General features: G+C 45.3%; 1 protein-coding gene across 1 annotated transcript in view; it reads left to right on the top strand.

The window, feature by feature from the left end:
• Positions 1-219: 219 nt before the first annotated feature.
• LOC116988584 (up-regulator of cell proliferation-like) overlaps positions 220-13,246 on the top strand; it is a gene marked incomplete at its 3' end in the record, with an annotated part of 42,452 nt that continues 29,425 nt past the window's right edge. Inside the window, exon 1 of the mRNA XM_033045477.1 lies at positions 220-463. The remainder of the gene's footprint in view (positions 464-13,246) is intronic.

The following is a 13,246-nucleotide window of genomic DNA, read 5'->3' as shown; positions in this document are numbered from 1 at the left end:
GTGCCCTCTAGTTTTGATCTCCCCAATACTAGGGAAAAGGCTGTGACCATCCACATTATCTTTGCCTCTCATGGTTTTATTAAGTTTTGTAAAGTCACCCTTCAGCCTCCAATGAACCATGAAAATAATCCCCAGCCTCTCCCCATAGAGACAGTCACATGATTTCTGTGAAAAGCTAAGGGTGTGGTTGGGGTGAAACTGAAAACACTGAAGCTCTCAATAAAACAAGGCACAACCTGGGCAGAAGTCACACTGACAACCTGAAGCAGCCACTCATCTGTCCGGGACACTGAAGGAAGGAGCTGGTAATCAGTCACTGTGCGTTTTGCTGTCTATTGGTCTGTGTTACACTTATTCAGTGCTGTCTCTGGTATTCAGTTCACTCACCTTCCAATGTTATTTCTGGCAGAGTGTGAGCGGTGAGATCGTGTGATCGGAGCCACAGACACAACTCTCGTGAGAGGTAAGGACAAGAGAGGGGACAGAGACTGGCTGTGGAATTGTCACGACGGAGGTATAGAAGGAGGGCCAGGTAGAGTGGGAGCGACCGTGTTGGAGGGGATTGTGAAGTCAAACTGATGCTGCTGAGGTCAAGGTGTGGACTTGGGTGAGAATTGGACTTCATCCACTCTCCCAACCTGTCCAAGTCGTTCTGCAGAGTACCTGCTTTCTCTACACAACCTGCCCCTCCACCTATCTTTGTATCATCTGTAAACTTGGCCACAAAGCCTTCAATTCCCTCATCCAAATCATTGATATACAACTTGAAGAGTGATGGCCCCAGCACCGAGCCCTGAGGAACTCCGTTAGTCACTGACAGCCAACCAGAAAAAGTATCCTTTATTGCCAATCTTTGCCATCTGCCATCCAGCCAACCTGCTATCCATGCTCGTATCTTCCCTCTGATACCCTAGGCTCTCATCCTCTTTAGCAATCTCACTGCAGCACCTATCAAAATATCAAAAGGCTTTCTGAAAATCCAGGTAAACCACATCCAGACTTTTCTTTGTCTATCCTGCTATTTATTTCCTCAGCGAATTCCAAAAGGTTAGTCAGGCAAGATCTCCCTTTCACAAAAATCATGTTGACCGGCCTATTTTATTGTGTGCTGATATGTACTCAGAAACCTCATCCTTTTGTAATGGACTTTAAAATCTTACCAATCATTGAAGTTAGATTAACCAGCCTACAGTTTCCATTCTTCTGCTGCGATTCCTGGAGATATTAGTTACTCCAGCACTTTGTGTCAACGTTTACCTACAAATAGCTGCTTCATGTCTATGATTTTATGTTTGCCTGGTGCTGTCTAAATATTTCATTACAGAACATACAAAAATCTAGTATAGGAATAGTCCAGTGTTTGGAATTAGCCTTCCCTCAACTCAGACTATCCTTATATGTTCCCACAACTACTTATAAACTTACTGAGATAGGGCCACTAATGCCAAAGTGCTCACCAACTGATACTTCACCCATTTATCTGACCATTCCATAGGACTACGCCCAGCATGGCCCCATCCATAGGTGGACTATCTATCTTCTGGCACAAAAAGCTTTCTTGATACACTTTAAAAACTTTACCCTCCGTATTACTATCTCATGAAGATGTTTCCACTTAATACCGGGGAAATGCAAATCCCCTATTATAGCCATATAACCATATATGGTTATAATATTATTCCAATACAATTTCTCTCTGCAATTTGCCTTGATATTTGCTCCTCTATCTTCTGCTAACTGTTGGGAATCTACTCCTCTCCTTTTTTAACCTCTATCCTTATTGTTGCATTTGAAGTGCCTGCTAAATCATCCTCCCTCATTAGTGCAATGATGATGTCCTTCACAAATAATGCAATGCTCTCTCCTCTTTTACACTGCCATGTCATGCCTGGAACTTCGATACCTTTTAACATTGAGTTGCTGGTCTTTCAACTATGTCTCAATGATTGCAAAAATACCATATACCCACATGCTGGTAGACAAAAATGCTGGAGAAACTCAGCGGGTGAGGCAGCATCTATGGAGCGAAGGAATAGATGACGTTTCGGGTCGAGACCCTTCTTTTAGTCCTTCGCTGCAAAGATGCTGCCTCACCCACTGAGTTTCTCCAGCTTTTCTGTCCACCTTTGATTATTCCAGCAACTGCAGTTCATTCTTAAACATACCCTCATGCACATCAGCAGTAATTTCATAGACAATCGACAATAGACAATAGGTGCAGGAGTAGGCCATTCGGCCCTTCGAGCCAGTCTCACTAGGGCCCTGTACAACTGCAGAAGGACCTCTTTGCTCCTATACTCTTCTCTTGTTATGAAGGCCAACATGCCATTCTTCACTGCCTGCTGTGCCTGCATGCTTACTTTCAGTGACTGCTGAACAAAGGCACCCAGATCGTGTTGTACTTTCCCTTTTCCTAACTTGACACCGTTCAGATAATAATCTGCCTTCCTGTTCTTGCCACCAAAGTGGATAGCCTCACATTTATCCACATTAAACTGCATCTGCAATGCATCTGCCCACTCACCCAACCTGTCCAAGTCATCCTGCATCCTTATTGCATCCTCCTCACAGTACACACTGCCACCCAGCTTTGTGTCATCTGCAAATTTGCTACTGTTAATCTTAAATGCCTGTCCCACTTGGGCGACCTAATCTACAGTTTAGAAGAGTTTGCCCAGGACTCAAACTCGCAGCATGGTTGCCACGAGGTCCTAGGAGATCCTATGAGGTGGCTGGAACTCTCTTTCATGCTCGAGGGAAGTTCCCGAATACTCGCAGCCTCAGCTAGGTCGCGGAGAATATTTCAGTATATTGAAAAAATTTCCGCGAGCAAAATTTGGTCGGCATGGGTCTTTTTAACTCGTAGTGGAGTGGAGTGGGGTCGCTATTTACTTACAAGCACTCGAGTGCAACTGTAGGCAATCTCCTTCACTGACTGGGCATTTTGATTAGCTCATTGGAGTTTCAGGACCTAGGAAGACCTACGGGTAATGTAAAATGCCCGCTAAACTATATTAAACTACTTAAAAGTGTCTCCACTCCTTCTTCACCCCTTCTCCCCTCGTTCGTCCCACCTTCTTTCCCATTCTCTCCTCCTTCTCTTCCCCCCCCCCCTCCCCCCCGCGGTCTTTAAAAGGACTTACCGTAACTATGGCAGCCGTTTACCTGCCTCTTCATCACGCAGACAGCGTTGCTCCGCTTTCCCTGACCCCCACCTTCACGATGTGTTTGTGTGTGTGCGGTCGGTAGATGCAGATCTCGGTTTCAACGTGGCCGGTCGTTCCAGCTCAAGGTTTTCCAGAAGAGTGCCCTGGAGCTTGAAGGTCGTAGACACTCTTCTGGACTCGCAGATTAGGTCGCCCAAATTGGACCGGCCCTTTAATCCCTTCAACTAAATTATTAATGTATACTGTAAATAGCTGCAGTCCCAGCACCGAGCCTTCCGGTACCCCACTAGACACTGCCTGTCATTCTGAAAGGGAGCCGTTAATCTTTCTTTCCTGTCTGCCAACCAATATTCTATCCATGTCAGTACCCTACCGCAAATACCATGTGCTCTAATTTTGCCCAGTAATCTACTATGTGGGATCTTATCAAATGCTTTCTGAAAGTCCAGGTACACTACATCCACTGGCTCTTGTCCATTTTCCGAGTGACATCCTCAAAATATTCCAGAAGATTAGTCAAGCATAATTTCCCCTTTCGTAAATCCATGTTGACTCGGACCGATCCTGTTTCTGCTATCCAAATGTGCCGCTATTTCATCTTTTATAATTGACCCCAGCATCTTCTCCACCAACGATGTCAGGCTAACTGGTCTATAATTCCATTTTTTCTCTCTCCCTCCATTCTTAAAAAGTGGGATAACATTAGCTACCCTCCAATCCAGAGGAACTGATCCTGAATCTATAGAACATTGGAAAATGATCACCAATGTGTGCACCATTTCTAGAGCCACTTCCTTAAGTACCCTGGGATGCAGATCATCAGGCCCTGGGGATTTATCAGCCTTCAGTCCCATCAGTCTACCCAACAGCATTTCCTGCCTAATGTGAATTTCCTTCAGTTGCTCCCTCACCCCAGATCCTCTGGCCACAAGTATATCAGGGAAATTGTTTGTGTCTTCCTTAGTGAAAACAGATCCAATGTACCTGGTCAACTTGTCTGCCATTTCCTTGTTCCCCATAATAAACTCACCTATTTCTGCCTTCAAGGGACCCACATTTGTTTTAACTAATTTTTTCCGCTTCACATATCTAATGAAGATGTTACTATCTATCCTCCTTTATATTCTTGGCTAGCTTACCTTCATACCTCATCTTTTCTCCCCATATTTTAGGGATATCTTCTGTTGCTCTTTAAAAGTTGCCTAATCCTCTGACTTCCTGCTCATCTTTGCTGTGTTATACTTCTTCTCTTTTATGTTTAGATACTGTCCTTGTCTTCCCTTGTCAGCCACAGTTGCCTCTTACTCCCCTTAGAATCTTTCTTCCTCTTTGGAATGAACTGATCCTGCACCTTCTGAATTATTCCCAGAAATATCTACCATTGTTGTTCCACTGTCATCCCTGCTAGAGTATCTTTCCAGTCAACTTTGTTCAGCTCCTCCATTATGTCTCCATAGTCCCCTTTGCTCAAGTGTAATACTGACACTTCCGATTTTCCCTTCTCCCTCTCAAATTGTAGATTGAAACTTATCATATTATGGCCACTACCTCCTAATAGCTCCTCTACCTTGAGTTCCCTTATCAAATGTGGTTCATTACACAACACTAAATCCAGAATGGCCTTCTCCCTGGTAGTCTCCAGTACAAGCTGCTCTAAGAATCCATCTCGGAGGCACTCTACAAACTCCCTTTCTTGGGGTCCAGTACCAACCTGATTTTCCCAATCTACCTGCAAGTTGAAATCTCCCAAAACCACCATATCATTACCTTTGCTACATGCCAATGTTAACTCTTGATTCAACTTGCACCCTATATCCATGCTACTGTTTGGGGACCTGTAGATAACTTCCATGAGGGTATTTTTACCCTTACAATTCCTTAGTTCTATCCATACTGACTCTACATCTCCTGATTCTATGTCACCCCTCGCAAGGGACTGAATTTCATTCCTCACCAACAGAGCTACCATACCCCCTCTGCCCACCTGTCTGTATTTTCGATAGGAGGTATACCCTTGAATATTCAGTTCCCAGCCCTGGTCCTCTTGCAGCCATGTTTCTATAATTCCCACAACATCATACTTGCCAGTTTCTAATTGAGCCTCAAGTGCATCCACTTTATTTCTTATACTTTGCGCATTCATATACAACACTTTGACTTCGGTATTCACCTCCCCTCTTACACCGGTCACTATTGACCCTGACCTTACTCTCTTATCCCTTCTCGAACTTTTCTTCCCATTTTAATTTGGGAGTTTTTTGTAACTTTTCCTGTACTCACTTCCCCTTCAACTCCATCTTTATACTCCCAATTTGTCAACCCCTCACCCCCGCCATTTAGTTTAAACCCACACGTGTAGCACTAGCAAACCTGCCTGCCAGAACTTTGGTCCCTCTCCACTTAAGGTGGAACCCGTCCCTTTTGTATAGGTCACCCCAACCCCAGAAAAGATCCCAGTCGTCTATAAATCTAAATCCCTGCACCCCGCACCAGCACCCCCAACCACACATTCAGATCCCCTATCTCCCTGTTCCTGCCCTCACCAGCATGAGGTACAGGAAGCAATCCAGAGATAACCATCCTAGAAGTCCTGCTTTTCATCTGCTTTACTGGTCAGAATCTTTACAACAAAATAGATGTAATTTGACCTTCTCATCCTACCATGTACAACATCATTCCCATGTCTGTTCTACCTAGTGACTGATGTAGAGTTTCTACATTAACTGAAACTTACCCTCAATCACACATCTAGTCTAAGTCCCATTTCCCATGACCGAAGTAGCTTTTATTTCCCCATTTATTCCTTCTACCTGAGGACTGTGGTTGATATGGTATGTGTAATTTCCACTGGAACCCAAGAGCCTTCGACAAGTTCTGAACTAATTTACTGGTGAAATGAGTTCCTCTGTCACTGTTTATTCCCATGGGGATCCCAAATCTAGGTATTATTTCTTTAATTAAAATATTGACTACCGTCCTTGCATCATCCCTCCTTGTGGGGTGTGCTTCCACCCTTCTGGAGAATATATTAACTATGACCAGAATGTACTTAAAACCCTTTGCTGCTGGCATACGTACAAAATCAATTTGCAAATTCTCAAAAGGCATTTCAAGTTATGGAAGCTGATCAAATTTTGCAGGTGTCTTCCCTCTATTATTTTGTTGACACACCTTATGTTCTTGCAACCTTATCAATTATGACTGATATACCTGGTGCGTACCATTGCTGGGACAATGCGTGTGCCATCCCCTCTTTTCTCATGTAGGCCTGTCCATGAGCTAGGTGAGGCAGAGGCAAAAATAGGCTCCTGGGGCAAACTACCCGACCATCAGGGTGGACCCAGACAATGGGGTCTTGATAACACCTTGCTTTGCTCCAGGAATTATTTTCCTGGAGTGATGCTAGGCTCTGGGCATCCTGTAATTGGGCTACTGGGACGACAGATGGCACAATGGGCTAAGTGTTCGGCTGGCGACCGGAAGGTGGCCAGTTCGAATCCCGCTTGGAGTGCATACTGTCGTTGTGTCTTTGGGCAAGACACTTCACCCACCTTTGCCTGTGTGTGAATGTGTGTGAGTGATTGGTGGTGGTCGGAGGGGCCGTAGGCGCAGAATGGCAGCCACGCTTCCGTCAGTCAGCCCCAGGGCAGCTGTGGCTACAGAAGTAGCTTACCACCACCGAGTGTGACTGAGGAGTGAATGAATAATGTGATGTAAAGCGCCTTGAGTATTAGAAAGGCGCTATATAAATCCCATCCATTATTATTATTATTATTACTTCAATGCTAACCGGAAGCTTTCTTTATGCTGCAGACATAATATTAACCGCTTGTATTTGTGGGGTTTGTCGCAGGGAAATCTGTTTGGCTGGATAATCGGATGACCTGTCATACATCATCATCCGATGATGTTTGAGCCTCGCATTTAATAACTGCAATTTGCCATGGCAATTGTAAAGCATCCAATAAATTTAAAACCAGTTTATAATGCTTAATAGTCTTTCCTGTTGATGTGATGAATCCTCTATTTTTTCCAATACTGCCCAAAGTCATGTACAACCCCAAACGCATAGCGAGAATCGGTGTACATATTAGCACTTTAATCTTTTGCCAATATGCAGGCATAAATCAGGGCATACAGCTCAGCTGCCTGAGCGGACGGTAAAGCGTACGCTTCCAGCACTTGGTGTGGTGTGAACACTGCAAATCCTGCTAAAAGTCTGTCATCGCTAGGTCGGTGTGAAGAGCCATCAGTAAATAGGACCAGGTCAGGATTATCAATCGGATGACTCTGTAATTCCAGCCAGGGAGTGGCAGCGGCTTCTACAAGCAATAGAAAATCATGGTCACATTCTTCTTCTGGCAGTGGTACAAAGGTAGCTAGGTTGATAGCAGGTGATCGCTAATAAGCATAGTTCAGATGTGATAAAAGGATAACTTCATATCCTGTTCAAAAAGGAACTGCAGATGCTGGAATATCGAAGGTACACAAAATTGCTGGGGAAACTCAGCGGGTGCAGCAGCATCTATGGAGCGAAGGAAATAGGCGACGTTTCGGGCCGAAACCCTTCCCTCAGACTGAGGAAGGGTTTCGGCCCGAAACGTCGCCTATTTCCTTCGCTCCATAGATGCTGCTGCACCCGCTGAGTTTCCCCAGCAATTTTGTGTAACTTCATATCCTGTTCTTCTAGCTGCTGTGTAGTTGCTGAGTTCAATAGTAACATCACGGCATGAGGAACAGTCACTACACACGATTGATCAAGAATGATGGGGATTGATTTTTCTATCTTTGTAGCCGTCACCGCTACAGCTCGCAAGCAGGCTGGCATGCCATTTACTACAACTGGTAAAGCCAAGGAATAATAGGCTCTCGGTCTTTTTCCCTCTCCATGTTCTTGAGCCAGAACCCCAGTTGCAAACTCCTTTGTTTCATTTACATAAAGTTGAAAGGGCATTTTATAATTTGGCAATCCCAGTGCTGGAAAAGTAACCATAGGTTTCTTTAGATTTCTAAACGCGTGGTCTCTTTCTGCAGTCCATTCTACTCTGAAGGGCTCAGTCTGCAAGGTGGCTGAACGCAATGTTGCACTAGTTCCTTGTAGTCATTTATACAATGTCTGCAGTAACCCACCATGCTTAAGAAGGCGAGAATGTCCTTCTTTGTCTTTGGGACCGGAACATTCTCTATTGCCTTTATTCTATCTTTTCCAAGTTTCCTTCTGCCTTCCTGCAGCTGGAATCTTAGATACTGTACTCTAGGCTGGCAGAACTGTAATTTTTCCTGGGATATTTTATGCCCTATTGCTGCCAAATGTTGCAGCAATTTGATTGAGTCTTCTTCACAATCAGGACCTGTTACAGAGGCAATAGACAATAGATACAGGAGTAGGCTATTCGCCCCCTCGAGCCAGCACCGTCATTCACTGTGATCATGGCTGATCATCCACAATCAGTACCCCATTCCTGCCTTCTCCCCATATCCCTTGATTCCACTATCTTTAAGAGATCTATCTAACTCTTTCTTGAAAGCATCTAGAGGATTGCCCTCCACTGCCTTCTGAGGCAGATAATTCCACAGATTCACAACTCTGGGTGAAAAAGTTTTTCCTCATCTCCGTTCTAAATGGCCTACCACTTATTCTTAAACTGTAGCCCCTGGTTCTGGACTCACCGAACATCGGGAACATGTTTCCTCCCTTATTAATCTTAAATGTTTCAATAAGATCCCTTCTCATCCTTCTAAATTTTTAGTGTATACAGGCCCGTTCACTCAATTCTTTTAATATACGACAGTCCCGCCATCCCAGAAATTAATCTTGTGAACCTACGCTGCACTCCCTCAAAAGCAAGAAAGTCCTTCCTCAAATTAGGAGACCAAAACTGCACACAATAATAATAATAATATAATAATATATCTTTTATTGTCATTGCACGTCAGTGCAACGAGATTTAGTGTGCAGCTCCACTGATGTACAAGAAAGGTAAATAAATACAATACATAAATAAACAAGCTGAATTGATTGACGTGACCATCTGAGGGAGACTGTCCAAAGGGGGTGGGTGGGGGGGCACTCATTAGGGCCAGTTCAGAGCCGCTATAGCTCTTGGGATGAAACTGTTCCTGAGTCTGGAGGTTCGGGCGTAGAAGGCCTTGTAATGTCTGCTGGAGGGAAGTAGTTGAAACAGACCATGGCAGGGGTGTGATGAGTCCTTATGGATGCTGAGGGCCTTCCTGAGGCACCGCGTGTGGTAGATGCCCTCCAAGGCTGGTAGCTCTGTCCCGATGATCCTCTGCGCTCTGTTGACGACGCGCTGAAGAGCTCTCCTCTCCGCCTCCGTGCAGCTGAGATACCACACAGAGATGCCATACGTTAGTATGCTCTCTGTGGTGCAGCGGTAGAACGTTGTCAGCAGCTGTTGGGGCAGACCAGTCTTTTTTAATGTCCTCAGGAAGAACAGTCGTTGCTGTGCCTTCTTGACCAGCGTGGCGGTGTTTGTGGACCATGTGAGGTCTTCTGAAATGTGAGTGCCCAGAAACTTAAAGCTGGACACTCTCTCCACACTTTCCCCATAAATGGAGATTGGGGCGTATTCTCCAGAATGGGACCTCCTGAAGTCAATAATCAGCTCCTTGGTCTTGGAGGTGTTTAGTGCCAAGTTGTTATTGGCGCACCAGTCCGCCAGGTTCTGCACCTCCGCTCTGTATTTTGTTTCATCACCGTTGGTGATCAGCCCAATCACTGTTGTGTCGTCTGCAAACTTCACGATGGTGCTGGTGTCGAATGCAGGGACACAGTCGTGAGTGAAGAGGGAGTAGAGCATGGGGCTTAGTACACAACCCTGTGGTGTGACGGTGCTCAGGGTGATGGTGGGGGACAGGTGCGGGCCCAGTCTCACTGCCTGCGGTCGCTCCGTGAGAAAGTTCAGGATCCAAGCGCATATCGGTGAGCTGAGGCCTAGCTGGTGGAGTTTGGTGGTGAGCTTGGTGGGGATGACCGTATTGAATGCAGAGCTATAGTCAATGAAGAGCATCCTCACATACGTGCCCTGTCTGTCCAGGTGAGTCAGGACAGTGTGAAGGGCCAGAGAGATGGCATCCTCTGTCGATCTATTTGCCCTGTATGCAAATTGATGGGAGTCCAGTGAGGCAGGGATGCTGGATTTAATATGGGAGAGGACCAGCCTTTCGAAGCACTTCATGGGGATTGGAGTCAGGGCAACCGGCCGGTAGTCGTTGAGGTTGGTGATTTTGGACTTTTTCGGCACCGGCACTATGGTGGCTGTTTTCAGGCACTTGGGGACCGTTGCCAGAGATAGAGAGAGATTGAAGATTCTCGTGAATACCTCCGCCAGCTGTCCAGCACAGTCCTTTAATACTCTTCCCTGTACACCATCCGGGCCTGCAGCCTTGCGTGGATTGATCCTACGCAGAGCGCACTGTACCTCTTGAGTGCTCAGTGTTAAGGCCTGTCCCTCCGCTATGGCCGGGGTTATTTCACACCTGGTGGTGTTGCCAGTATCGAACCGGGCAAAGAAGGTGTTTAGTTCATTGGCCAGTGTGATATCACCGTGGGGGCAGGCGGGGCTGCTCTTGTATACTCCAGTACTCCAGGTGTGGTCTCGCTAGGGCTCTGTACAACTGCAGAAGGACCTCTTTGCTCCTATACTCAACTCTTCTCATTATGAAGGCCAACATGCCATTTGCTTTCTTCACTGCCTTTGTACCTGCATGCTTGCTTTCAATGACTGATGTACAAGGACACCCAGGTCTCGTTACACTTCCCCTTTTCCTAATCTGACACCATTCAGATAATACTCTGCCTTCCTGTTCTTGCCACAAAAGTGGATAACCTCATATGTATCTACATTGTACTGCATCTGCCATGCGTCTGCCCACTCACCCTACCTGTCCAAGACATCCTGCATCCTCATAGCATCCTCTTCACAGTTCACACTGCTACCCAGCTTTGTGTCATCTGCAAATTTGTTAATGTTACTTTGAATCCCTTCATCTAAATCATTCATGTATATTGTAAATTGCTGCGGTCCGGCACCGAGCCTTGCGGTACCCCACTAGTCACTGCCCGCCATTCAGAAAGGGACCCGTTAATTCCTCCTCTTTGTTTCCTGTCTGCCAACCAATTTTTCATCCATGTCAATATCCTACCCCCAATACCATGTGCTCTAATTTTATCCACTAATCTCCTGTGTGGGACCTAATCAAAGGCTTTCTGAAAGTCCAGATACATTACATCCACTGGCACTCCTTCATCCATTTTACTTGTTACAACCTCAAACAATTCCAGAAGATTAGTCAAGCAAGATTTCCCCTTCGTAAATCCATGCTGACTTGGACCGATCCTATTACTGCTATCCAAATGCGCTGCTATTTCATCTTTGATAATCGACTCCAGCATCTTCCCCGCCACTGATGTCAGGCTAACTGGTCTATAATTCACTGTTTTCTCTCTCCAAAAGTGGGATAACATTAGCTACCCTCTAATCCACGAGAACTGATCCAGAATCTATAGACCATTGGAAAATGATCACCAATGTGTCCACATTTTCTAGAGCTACCTCCTTGGGATGTACCCTGGGATGCATACCATAAGGCCATGGGGATTTATCAGACTTCAGTCCCATCAGTTTACCCAACACAGTTCCTGACTAATGTGAATTTCATTCAGTTCTGTCACCCTAGATCCTCTATCCCCTGGTACATCTGGGAGATTGTTTGTGTCCAAAGTACCTGTTCAATTTATCTGCCATTTCCTTGTTCCCCATAATAAATTCACCTGTTTGCGTCTTCAAGGGACCCACATTTGTGATAACTAATCTTTTCCTTTTCACATACCTAAAGAAGCTGTTACTGTCCTCCTTTATATTCTTGGCTAGCTTACCTTCATACTTTATCTTTTCTCCCCGTATTGCCATTTTAGTTACCTTCTGTTGTTCTTTGAAAGTTACCCAACCCTTTGGCTTCTTGCTCATCTTCGCTATGTAGTACCTCTTCTCTTTTGTTTTTATACTGTCCATGACTTCCCTTGTCAGGCATGGTCAGCTCTTACTCCACTTAGAATCTTTCCTCTTCTTTGGAATGAAATGAACCTGTACCTTCTGGATTATTCCAAGAAATACCTGCCATTGCTATTCCACCGTCATCCCTGCTAGGGTCTCTTTCCAGTCAACTTTGGTCAGCTTCTCCCTCATGCCATAGAAACATAGAAAGTAGGTGCAGGAGTAGGCCATTCGGCCCTTCGCGCCTGCACCGCCATTCAATATGATCATGGCTGATCATCCAACTCAGTATCCTGTACCTGCCTTCTCTCCATACCCCCTGATCCCTTTAGCCACAAGGGCCACATCTAACTCCCTCTTAAATATAGCCAATGAACTAGCCTCAACTACCTTCTGTGGCAGAGAATTCCAGAGATTCACCACTCTCTGTGTGAAAAATGTTTTCCTCATCTCGGTCCTAAAAGATTTCCCCCTTATCCTTAAAATGTGACCCCTTGTTCTGGACTTCCCCAACATCGGGAACAAACTTCCTGCATCTACCCTGTCCAACCCCTTAAGAATTTTGTACGTTTCTATAAGATCGCCCCTCAATCTTCTAAATTCTAGTGAGTACAACCCGAGTCTATCCAGTATTTCTTCATATGAAAGTCCTGCCGTCCCAGGAATCAGTCTGGTGCACCTTATCTGTACTCCCTCTATGGCAAGAATGTCTTTAATCAGATTAGGAGACCAAAACTGTACGCAATACTCCAGGTGTGGTCTCACTAAGACCCTGTACAACTGCAGTAGAACCTCCCTGCTCCTATACTCAAATCCTTTTGCTATGAATGCTAACATGCCATTCACTTTCTTCACTGCCTGCTGCATCTGCATGCCCACTTTTAATGACTGGTGTACCATGACACCCAGGTCTCGTTGCATCTCCCCTTTTCCTAATCGGCCACCATTCAGATAATAGTCTACTTACCTGTTTTTGCAACCAAAGTGGATAACCTCACATTTATCCACATTATACTGCATCTGCCATGCATTTGCCCACTAACCCAGCCTATCCAAGTCATC

The sequence above is a fragment of the Amblyraja radiata genome, chromosome 1, assembly GCF_010909765.2.
Source record: "Amblyraja radiata isolate CabotCenter1 chromosome 1, sAmbRad1.1.pri, whole genome shotgun sequence".
Classification (NCBI taxonomy): Eukaryota; Metazoa; Chordata; class Chondrichthyes; order Rajiformes; family Rajidae; genus Amblyraja; species Amblyraja radiata.
This window is presented reverse-complemented; position numbering and strand designations above follow the sequence as displayed.